The 12,847-nt window shown below is 38.4% G+C and overlaps 1 protein-coding gene across 1 annotated transcript in view; it reads right to left on the bottom strand.

The window, feature by feature from the left end:
* Window positions 1-12,847, bottom strand: part of TACR3 (tachykinin receptor 3) — a 70,650-nt gene that overhangs the window by 27,340 nt on the left and 30,463 nt on the right. The gene's annotated exons all lie outside the window — the stretch shown is intronic.

The following is a 12,847-nucleotide window of genomic DNA, read 5'->3' as shown; positions in this document are numbered from 1 at the left end:
GCCTAAAAGGGACAGGGACCCCGGTGCTAGGGAGGCAGGGCGGCGGGACTGGTGAGCGGGTGCCTGGGACCGGTGCCTGAGGACAAAGAATATCGCGCGTTTTTCCCTGTGGGACTGGTGGGCGGGTGCCTGAGACCGGCACCTGAGGACGGAGGAAATCGCGCGTTTTTCCCCTTTTTTTCTCTCTTTTTGGCGAGTGCTTTTTGGAAGCCTTAAAGGGACAGGGACCCCAGTGCTAGGGAGGCAGGGTGGCGGGACTGGTGAGCGGGTGCCTGGGACCAGCGCCTGAGGACAAAGAATATAGAGCGTTCCTTCCCTGCGGGACCGGTGGGTGGGTGCTTTTTGGAAGCCTTGAAAGGACAGGGACCCTGGTGCTAGGGAGACAGGGCAGCAGAACCAGTGAGCGGGTGCCTGGGACCGGCACCTGAGGACAAAAAAAAAAAAAAAAAAAAAAAAATCGCGTGTTTTTTCCTTTTTTTTTTTCCTTTCTGTTCCCTCTCTCATTGCTGCTGTTGTTGTTTTGGTTTGGAGATTGCTTTTTGGAAGTCTTAAAGGGGCAGGACAGGTCACTTAGACCAAAGGCAGGGAATCTGGGGATCTCTGGGCACTCTAACCCCTTGGCCAGCAGGGAGCACAGAGGCCCCTTACGGAGATAAATAGCCTCCCGGCCGCTCCCCCTCCAACGGGGCTCCACCATTTTGGAGGAACAGCCCCAGCCAGGCCAAGCCCACAGCAACAGCGGAGATAAACCCCAAAGCAACTGGGCAGGAAGCAGAAGCCCTGTCTGCGCACAGCTGCCCAGCACAAGCCACTAGAGGTCGCTATTCTCCCAGGAGAAGGCCACAAACCAACAAGAAGGGAAGCTCTTCCAGCGGTCACTTGTACCAGATCTGCAAACTATCTCTATCACCATGAAAAGGCAAAACTACAGGCAGACAAAGATCACAGAGACAACACCTGAGAGGGAGACAGACCTAACCAGTCCTCCTGAAAAAGAATTCAAAATAAAAGTCATGAACATGCTGACGGAGATGCAGAGAAAAATGCAAGAGCAATGGGATGAGATGCAGAGAAAAATGCAAGAGCAGTGGGATGAGATGCAGAGAAAAATGCAAGAGCAGTGGGATGAAGTCTGGAAGGAGATCACAGATGTCAGGAAGGAGATCACAGAAGTGAAACAATCCCTGGAAGGATTTATAAGCAGAGTGGATAAGATGCAAGAGGCCATTGAAGGAATAGAAGCCAGAGAACAGGAACGTATAGAAGCTGATATAGAGAGAGATAAAAGGATCTCCAGGAATGAAACAACACTAAGAGAAATATGTGACCAATACAAAAGGAATAATATTCGTATTATAGGGATACCAGAAGAGGAAGAAAGAGGAAAAGGGATAGAAAGTCTCTTTGAAGAAATAATTGCTGAAAACTTCCCCAAACTGGGGGAGGAAATAATCGAACAGACCATGGAATTACACAGAACTCCCAACAGAAAGGATCCAAGGAGGACAACACCAAGACACATAGTAATTAAAATGGCAAGGATCAAGGACAAGGAAAGAGTTTTAAAGGCAGCTAGAGAGAAAAAGGTCACCTATAAAGGAAAACCCATCAGGCTAACATCAGACTTCTCGACAGAAACCCTACAGGCCAGAAGAGAATGGCATGATATACTTAATGCAATGAAACAGAAGGGCCTTGAACCAAGGATACTGTATCCAGCACGACTATCATGTAAATATGATGGCGGGATTAAACAATTCCCAGGCAAGCAAAAGCTGAGGGAATTTGCTTCCCACAAACCACCTCTACAGGGCATCCTACAGGGACTGCTCTAGATGGGAGCACCCCTAAAAAGAGCACAGAACAAACCACACAACATATGAAGAATGGAGGAGGAGGAAAAAGAAGGGAGAGAAGAAAAGAATCTCCAGACAGTGTATATAACAGCTCAATAAGCGAGCTAAGTTAGGCAGTAAGATACTAAAGAAGCTAACCTTGAACCTTTGGTAACCATGAATCTAAAGCCTGCAATGGCAATAAGTACATGTCTCTCAATAGTCACCCTAAATGTAAATGGACTTAATGCACCAATCAAAAGACATAGAGTAATAGAATGGATAAAAAAGCAAGACCCATCTCTATGCTGCTTACAAGAAACTCACCTTAAACCCAAAGATAAGCATAGACTAAAAGTCAAGGGATGGAAAAACATATTTCAGGCAAACAACAGTGAGAAGAAAGCAGGGGTTGCAGTACTAATATCAGACAAAATAGACTTCAAAACAAGGAAAGTAACAAGAGATAAAGAAGGATACTACATAATGATAAAGGGCTCAGTCCAACAAGAGGATATAACCATTCTAAATATATATGCACCCAATACAGGAGCACCAGCATATGTGAAGCAAATACTAACAGAACTGAAGAAGGAAATAGACTGCAATGCATTCATTGTAGGAGACTTCAACACACCACTCACCCCAAAGGATAGATCCACCGGGCAGAAAATAAGTAAAGACACACAGTCACTGAACAACACACTAGAACAGATGGACCTAATAGACATCTATAGAACTCTACATCCAAAAGCAACAGGATATACATTCTTCTCAAGTGCACATGGAACATTCTCCAGAATAGACCACATACTAGCTCACAAAAAGAGCCTCAGTAAATTCCAAATATTGAAATTCTACCAACCAATTATTCAGACCACAAAGGTATGAAAGTAGAAATAAATTCTACAAAGTAAACAAAAAGGCTCACAAACACATGGAGGCTTAACAACATGCTACTAAATAATCAATGGATCAATGAACAAATCAAAATAGAGATCAAGGAATATATAGAAACAAATGACAACAACAACACTAAGCCCCAACTTCTGTGGGATGCAGCGAAAGCAGTCTTAAGAGGAAAGTATATAGCAATCCAGGCACACTTGAAGAAGGAAGAACAATCCCAAATGAATAGTCTAACATCACAATTATTAAAACTGGAAAAAGAAGAACAAATGAGGCCTAAAGTCAGCAGAAGGAGGGACATAATAAAGATCAGAGAAGAAATAAACAAAATTGAGAAGAATAAAACAATAGCAAAAATCAACGAAACCAAGAGCTGGTTCTTTGAGAAAATAAACAAAATAGATAAGCCTCTAGCCCAACTTATTAAGAGAAAAAGAGAGTCAACACAAATCAACATAATCAGAAATGAGAATGGAAAAATCACGACAGACTCCACAGAAATACAAAGAATTATTAAAGACTACTATGAAAACCTATATGCCAACAAGCTGGAAAACCTAGAAGAAATGGACAACTTCTTAGAAAAATACAACCTCCCAAGACTGACCAAGGAAGAAACACAAAAGTTAAACAAACCAATTACAAGCAAAGAAATTGAAACAGTAATCAAAAATCTACCCAAGAACAAAACCCCGGGGCCGGATGGATTTACCTCGGAATTTTATCAGACACACAGAGAAGACATAATACCCATTCTCCTTAAAGTGTTCCACAAAATAGAAGAAGAGGGAATACTCCCAAACTCATTCTATGAGGACAACATCACCCTAATACCAAAACCAGGCAAAGACCCCACCAAAAAAGAAAATTACAGACCAATATCCCTGATGAATGTAGATGCAAAAATACTCAATAAAATATTAGCAAACAGAATTCAACAGTATATCAAAAGGATCATACACCATGACCAAGTGGGTTTCATCCCAGGGATGCAAGGATGGTACAACATTCGAAAATCCATCAACATCATCCACCACATCAACAAAAAGAAAGACAAAAACCACATGATCATCTCCATAGATGCTGAAAAAGCATTTGACAAAATTCAACATCCATTCATGATAAAAACTCTCAGCAAAATGGGAATAGAGGGCAAGTACATCAACATAATAAAGGCCATATATGATAAACCCACAGCCAGCATTATACTAAACAGCGAGAAGCTGAAAGCATTTCCTCTGAGATCGGGAACCAGACAGGGGTGCCCACTCTCCCCACTGTTATTTAACATAGTACTGGAGGTCCTAGCCACGGCAATCAGACAAAACAAAGAAATACAAGGAATCCAGATTGGTAAAGAAGAAGTTAAACTGTCAGCATTTGCAGATGATATGATACTGTACATAAAAACCCCTAAAGACTCCACTCCAAAACTACTAGAACTGATATCGGAATACAGCAAAGTTGCAGGATACAAAATTAACACACAGAAATCTGTAGCTTTCCTATACTCTAACAAAGAATCAATAGAAAGAGAAATCAGGAAAACAATTCCATTCACCATTGCATCAAAAAGAATAAAATACCTAGGAATAAACCTAACCAAAGAAGTGAAAGACTTATACTCTGAAAACTACAAGTCACTCTTAAGAGAAATTAAAGGGGACACTAATAAATGGAAACTCATCCCATGCTCATGGCTAGGAAGAATTAATATCGTCAAAATGGCCATCCTGCCCAAAGCAATATACAGATTTGATGCAATCCCTCTCAAATTACCAGAAACATTCTTCAATGAATTGGAACAAATAATTCAAAAATTCATATGGAAACACCAAAGACCCAGAATAGCCAAAGCAATCCTGAAAAAGAAGAATAAAGTAGGGGGGATCTCACTCCCCAACTTCAGGCTCTACTACAAAGCCATAGTAATCAAGACAATTTGGTACTGGCACAAGAACAGAGCCACAGACCAGTGGAACAGATTAGACACTCCAGAAATTAACCCAAACATATATGGTCAATTAATATTTGATAAAGGAGCCATGGACATACAATGGCAAAATGACAGTCTCTTCAACAGATGGTGCTGGCAAAACTGGACAGCTACATGTAGGAGAATGAAACTGGACCATTGTCTAACCCCATATACAAAGGTAAACTCAAAATGGATCAAAGACCTGAATGTAAGTCATGAAACCATTAAACTCTTGGAAAAAAACATAGGCAAAAACCTCTTAGACATAAACATGAATGACCTCTTCTTGAACATATCTCCCCGGGCAAGGAAACAACAGCAAAAATGAGCAAGTGGGACTACATTAAGCTGAAAAGCTTCTGTACAGCGAAAGACACCATCAATAGAACAAAAAGGAACCCTACAGTATGGGAGAATATATTTGAAAATGACAGATCCGATAAAGGCTTGACGTCCAGAATATATAAAGAGCTCACACACCTCAACAAACAAAAAACAAATAACCCAATTAAAAAATGGGCAGAGGAACTGAACAGACAGTTCTCCAAAAAAGAAATACAGATGGCCAACAGACACATGAAAAGATGCTCCACATCACTAATTATCAGAGAAATGCAAATTAAAACTACAATGAGGTATCACCTCACACCAGTAAGGATAGCTGCCATCCAAAAGACAAACAACAACAAATGTTGGCGAGGCTGTGGAGAAAGGGGAACCCTCCTACACTGCTGGTGGGAATGTAAATTAGTTCAACCATTGTGGAAAGCAGTATGGAGGTGTGTCAAAATGCTCAAAACAGACCTAACATTTGACCCAGGAATTCCACTCCTAGGAATTTACCCTAAGAACGCAGCAATCAAGTTTGAGAAAGACAGATGCACCCCTATGTTTATTGCAGCGCTATTTACAATAGCCAAGAATTGGAAGCAACCTAAATGTCCATCGGTAGATGAATGGATAAAGAAGATGTGGTACATATACACAATGGAATACTACTCAGCCATAAGAAGAGGAAAAATCCAACCATTTGCAGCAACATGGATGGAGCTGGAGAGTATTATGCTCAGTGAAATAAGCCAAGCGGAGAAAGAGAAATACCAAATGATTTCACTCATCTGAGGAATATAGGAACAAAGGAAAAACTGAAGGAACAAAACAGCAGTGGAATTACAGAACCCAAAAATGGACTAACAGGTACCAAAGGGAAAGGAACTGGGGAGGATGGGTGGGCAGGGAGGGATAAGAGGGGGGAAGAAGAAGAGGGGTATTAAGATTAGCATGCATGGGGGGGAGGGAGAAAGGGGAGGGTGGGCTGCACAACACAGAGAGGACAAGTAGGGACTCTACAACATTTTGCTAAGCTGATGGACAGTAACCGTAATGTGGTTGTTAGGGGGGACCTGATATAGGGAAGAGCATAGTAAACATAGTATTCTTCATGTAAGTGTAGATTAAAAATTAAAAAAAAAAAAAAAAAGAAAGAAAGAAAGAAAGAAAAGGGGGATTACTCCTTAACAGGATAAAACTATTGGTAAATCAAAGATCAACGCATGCTTTAAATATCCTTAATGTTGATCACTTAAAGGGTGTCAGATGATCAGCTATGGAGATACTCTTTTCTGATAATATTCCTTTCTCTTAATTAAAAAAAAAAAAGCAGTTCCTGTGTGCTGACCTCCAATGAGTTCTGCACAGTGGTATAGAGGGCATGTCAAAGTGTGGGCAAAGGGTCTGTTTGTTTCTATGCAGAAGATCAAGGCCTAGCTTGGATACCCAGAAAATGAACTAAGATACGATATGAGGAGGAGCTTCCGGCATCAGCACTCTCTGGGGGACTTGTGCTGGGGGAGGATCATCAAAAGCCTCCACAGGGATCCGGACGATGCTGCGGTGTGGCTGCATCCAGCCCACCGTCTCCTGGACTTGCCATAGGAATGAGGAGGGAGATGTCTAGGCTGGCATGTGCATACAGTGAGACAACGAATTTGACCGGATCTGTACTGTTGGAACTCAACCAGGAGTTGGGAGGGGTGCAAGTTGTAGCACTCCAAAATCTCATGACTATAGACTATCTATGGTTAAAAGAACATATGGGATGTGAACAGATCCCAGAAATGGGCTGCTTTAATTTGTCTGATGGTTCAAGTACAGTTGGACAATATCCATCATATCATAGATAAATTTTCACAAATGCCTAGGGTGCCTAAATGGTTTTCTTGGCTTCACTGGAGATGGATGGTAATTATAGATTTGCTTTGTTTAGGTCACCGTATTCTATTATGTTAATATGTGTGTGCAAATTAGTTAGTAGTTTAAAACCTATACATACTTAAGGTACTCTACAAGAAGATATGTCAAAGAAATAATCAATCCTCCCATGTTTCCTTCATATGCTACATCTATAGCTTTTCTTCTTCCTTCTTAATTACAACCCTTAAATAGAATTCGTGCCCCATATCGAATTTACCGAGTATCATAATTCCTCCAGGTGGTAAAGATACCTCGAGACAAGTGCTGGGCATAGAAGCCACAGGGCATAAATCTGCAAAGAAGTAAAAAGCTATCCTTTGCAAACAATATGGCTTCTCTTTCACTTACCAACTTTACATTTCCCTGTATGGCCCCGGAAGATGACTGGTTAGCCAGAGACGGACGGGTAAGATTCCTCAAGGGAGGAACAACCTAAGACAGGCACAGTCGCAGGGGGGCCATCAGGTGAGAATTTGGGGATCAACAGAGGTGAGGCTCAGAACCTCACCCCCCCTGCTTTGAGAGAAATCTTCTGCATCTGTGGATGTCTTGGTGCCCTTGTCTAGCCTGGATTAATACTTGGTCCATAGGCACACACCTGATCATCTGATCATCTACATTTGCCCTCTTACAGCACTAAACTATGTTTTCTACCTTTATCTTGCATCTACCTACCACTTCAGCATTTTATTAAAAATAAAAATAATAATAATAATAGGAGAAATGTGGGATCAACATATAAATCAAGTACAAAAATCAAACGAATATTCATATTTGACCTGATTGTTTATAGGTCATAATGCATGATCAAAACCGAAAGTTTCTGTGATGAATGCCCTTGTACTGTTCACCATGTAAGAATTTATTCACTGTGCAAGAATTCATTCACCATGTAAGAACTTGTTTGTTATGCTTCAGAAGATTGGATACTGATGAGAATTAGGCTTGAGATGGATTAATGATTGTACATTGAGCATTGACCCCCCTATACTGAATTTTATTGTTGTTAACAACCATTTGATCAATAAATATGAGAGATGCCCTCTCAAAAAAATAAATAAATAAAAAAAATAAAATAAATAAAAAGTAAAAATAAAAAAATAAAAAAATAAAAAAATAAAAATAAAAATAATAATAATAATAAAGGGAGAAATGTGGGATCCACATATAAATCAAGTATAAAATTCAAACGAATATTCATATTTGACCTGATTGTTTATAGTTCATAATGCGTGATCAAAACCGAAAGTTTCTGTAATGACTGCCCTTGTACTGTTCACCATGTAAGAATTTATTCACTATGTAAGATTTCGTTCACCATGTAAGAACTTGTTTGTTATGCTTCAGAAGATTGGAGACTGATGAGAAAAAAAAAAATTTATGTATTAGTATATACTGTAGAAAAAGTCAAAAGCTCTTAGAATGGTGATATTATGAATTATTTCTCCTTTGGTTAAACCTCTTTTACTGACATTATCTATAATGCACTTTGTATTACTGGATTATTTCCTTGACTTTAGTGTTAGCATGGAATCCAAACCAGATTGTTCTACATACTTGACACAGTTTTAAGCAGGTTAAGCTCTGTAAGCCTTGGTTACATCATCAGTGAGATAGTACAATAGAACCTGAATTAGTGATGGTCCTAAATGAGGTAATAAATGTGACTAACAGTGCTTAGGCATATGGTCTTAGTATAGTGAAAAATAATTCAAGAAACATTGAGCATCTGAAGGAAATCATATACAGATTTTTATAATCGCAATGACCACTTGTTCCAAAATATCTATAATAACAGAGGTCCATGGTGGCTTATTTACTGTGAATTTAAATGCGATGGTTTTTATCTTCAGTTAACTCATAAAAAATAGCCAGGTGGTTTCTTGAGCTCATTTTCTTAGGGCTTAGGTTAGTTGTATCTGCTCTAGTTTTGATCACAGATTTCCCTAAGTTAGCTCTGCTTTCAATAAATAAGGTCTTTTGAAATAGAATCTAGCCAGTGCCAATCAGTTGATCACCATGCTGTGTTAACAGCAGCAACGGCGTTTTCTGCTGACAATACATCAGAAGCTCAAAACCTATACATTATTATTAACACAGGCTGAGTGATTATGGGATAGAATTAAATAGGAATAGAAGACAGGTGGTATTCACTCTCTTCCTTTTGAGAGCACAGTAGCTGCATGAACTGCATGACTTAGCAACTCATCTTTTTCAAAGGGTATTTTATTAACTGTTATTAACTGGTAATCTCTAGTGAAGAGGAACAATGCTATCAATGGCTTTTTCTGTACTGGTTGAAAATCTTATTTTGTCTAAACTAGAAATAATAAAAGGAGAAATAATGAAGTAAATATAAACAGATGGCAGTATTGGCGGAAGGATTTTTCTCTGCTCCTCTGACTTGGGCTTCAGGAAGTTCAGGAGGAAGGAACTGAAGAGGGAGCAGAAGATGTGTGCTCCTGATACCCAGCAGGTGGTGCACCTATATTTACAATTTTTGTGTCATTTGGAGGGTTTGATCGAATGTTCTTATGAAAATTTCTAATCAGAATACAGAGTAGGTTGACATAAACTTGCTGTCATAGATTACACTAAGTGTAAAACATTTCCTGCAGGAATAACATCAGTTGTCATCTTCACCAGCATAAGTGATTGTTCTCTCTGCTGGAACATACATCCAGTGGAGTACAGACCAATTCCACCTACAGTGAATTCATCTTCTTCACCCCAAATTGCTGGATTTTCCCACAGCCTCCATTTTATCAATAGTGTCCTAATTTTCTCAGCAGTTGAATCTTTAAATAGAATTTTTTTCATTTCCTTTTCCTCGGTCTTCAGATCTAATCAGTCACCAAATTTCTGATGATTATTTTTAAAGTTTTTCACATTGATTCTTTTTTTTTCACCTCTAACTTTTCTAGCTTCAACTGTCCTGCTTATGTATCACCAAAGCAAGGTAAAACCTTTCCTATCTATCCCAGAGCATTATTGTGAATGTAAAATAATGTATACATTGTGTGTCATAAAGGTTATAGAACTGGGAAATCTTTTCATCATAGATTCTGAGCTAGTTTTGGACTCCCTTTACTGATTCTCTGCCTCAGCGTCTAGTGCACTGCTGCTGTGCATATAAAGATGTGTATATTTTATATGCATACATATACACACACATAAGTAACAGACGCACAACTACTAAATATAAACAACATGACATTGCCTGATAAGTATACATTGATTGAGTATATTAATTGAGTATTAATGTTTCCAGTGATTTTCCATCCTATTTTCTGTCCCTCTACTATTCCTATGAAATACTTGCTTAAACATATATCAAAGCACGTATATTTTCTTTCCCCCAACTAAACAGAGTTGGGGGCAAGAGAACAAGGGGGTGAAGGAATGGCTGAGACTGGAGAGAGAGAGAGATGTAGGGATTGAAGTCTAGATATTAGAAGAATACATTTTATTTTTGAGTAGAGGGAGCTCTATGCTGAATCAATCTTCACGTGGGTCTTTCCATCCCTACCACACATGGTGCATCATCACTTGCAGGCACAATATAACATGGGTGACATTGGTCACTGGTGTGGAGGTCTGAAGTATGGGGGAAAACTTTGGCTCTAACCACAATCATCTGCACAGAACCCATCAGAAAATTTCCTGTAAGCTTAGCCCACTAGTATTTCTGACCTGAAATATATCACTTTTATAAGATTTCATAAGGTTTAAATAAAATCACTTGGGCACAGTGCCTGGAACAACACATTCGATGCTGAGTCAATATTTGCTGAATCTCAATCATGGATACTTGTAGTTGGAAGATAATTCAGAGTTAATCTAGTTCAATCTTCTCATTTTACACATAGGAGAGAGCCCAGAGAAAAGTGGTGATTCAAATAAGATAATGCTGAAATATAAGACCAGCTCTAGCACCCAGCTGTCCTGAATCCCAGCTCTCTCTCCACTGTATTATAAAACCCTTCATCTCTTTTTTTTTTGTATCATTTTATCCATCACTCTCCTTCCTAGTTTCACCAACCCCCTTCTCATCCCCACCCTCCTCAGGCATGCACAAAACGTTGTGCTCATTTGGCTATACAGATCTAGATTTTCTCCAAATATAAGAAACAATTACGTTTATATCTGTCTACTGATACCTGGCAATGCTAATGTAATTATTGTGGAATTGTTTTACCTGCAGTAAAACCATTAGTTAATATCAGTATGCTTTATGGTGTTAGAGCAACCAAAAGGAATGTGTTAGGGGGATTGTGTATTGCTTTATTCAGTATGTATTAAAAGGAACTTTAGTATGTTAAAAAAAAACTCAAACTAAGAACAAAAGAAATACTATACATTGAGCTGAGTTACAGTTTTTAGTCAGTTTTCAGTGCACATTTTTGCATCTGAAATAGATGCCTCCTCACTTTGGTAATTGCATATATTCTTGGTTTACTAAGAGTTATTTTCTGAGAATCAACTTTCAAGTTGATAGCTAGTGCTGGAAATGAATTTTAAGTTGATTGCTGGTGCTGGGAAATAATTTTTTCTTAAAAATAATATTATATATTTTGGTTAGTTTAGCCTATAAAAGCCAACAAATAATACAATAATTCAGTTATACAACTGATAACTAAACAACTGATAAGTAAACTGATAGAAAAGATAAGAATTACTCTATCTTATTTACTTCTCCACCACCCTGCTCCACCCCTTGAGCAAAGTACAGAAAAAACCAGTACAATACAAAGTTAAGAGGACAGTCTCTAGAATGAGATTTTCTAGGTTCAAATCCTTACTCTATCATTCAATAGACAAGGCAGTTACTTAGCCCTTCGAATGACTGTTTCTTCATCTGTCAACTGAAAGTAAAAATAGCGCCTTCCTTATGGGGCTGTCAGAATTCATATGGCTAGTCTATATAAAGCACCCAAATCAAGTGTCAGGCACACAGCAAGCACAATAAATGCTAGTTGCTTTTATAGAGCTATCTCAAGCATTATTCTCTTTATTAGTGATCATAATTAGGTTTATTTTTGTGTCACGAATAGATGAAAGGAAGTGCAGACTGGAATTGCATATTAATGAGCATTAGGTACCAGACACTTTAATACATACATTATCTTGATTAGTCCTCATCAAAAAAACTCAAGAAAAGAAATATTTCAGTATTTTATAAGTCATAAAACTGAGGGTGAGAGATTAAGAGTCAGGGAACTAGCAATCGACAGCCTAGGAGTCAAACCATCTTGTCTGACTTCTACAGCTCATGTTTTTCCCCATTAACGTTGCATGGATATGTATGTGTGTGTTGGGTGTGATACTAGAAATGCAAAGAAGTCATGATAGCTCTTTTCTTGCAAGGAAAACCTTTACTTATGACTCAAGAAACTTAGCAAAAATAAGTGTAGTACATATACAAAAGTATAAATGTAGTTCAATACAGTTGAAATACACATGGCACAGAAAAATCAAGAATAGAGGAAAAATATTTCAAATACCAGAATTCTATGAACAAAATGTTAAAGTAAATGAATCTTAACTTTGGTAAGAACTTAATGGTAGAATACTAATTTTCTTCAATTCTTACTACATTATGACAGTGAAAGTAAACACTAGTTGTGTAATAACTACTTGGTTGATTGTTTTTATGCCTTTTTAAACCAGCACTGACTAAACAAATATGTTAGTCATTACCCATAGGTGGCTATTTAAAATTAAAGTTACATAAATAAAATAAGTTAAAAATTTATTTAATATTTTAATAAATTAAAAACACTATTTCAAACATTCATCCAGTAGGTATATGTGGCTAATGGCTACCACATTGGGCAGTGTAGATATGGAATGTTTCCATCATTGCGGAAAT

The sequence above is a fragment of the Manis javanica genome, chromosome 5, assembly GCF_040802235.1.
Source record: "Manis javanica isolate MJ-LG chromosome 5, MJ_LKY, whole genome shotgun sequence".
NCBI lineage: Eukaryota > Metazoa > Chordata > Mammalia > Pholidota > Manidae > Manis > Manis javanica.
This window is presented reverse-complemented; position numbering and strand designations above follow the sequence as displayed.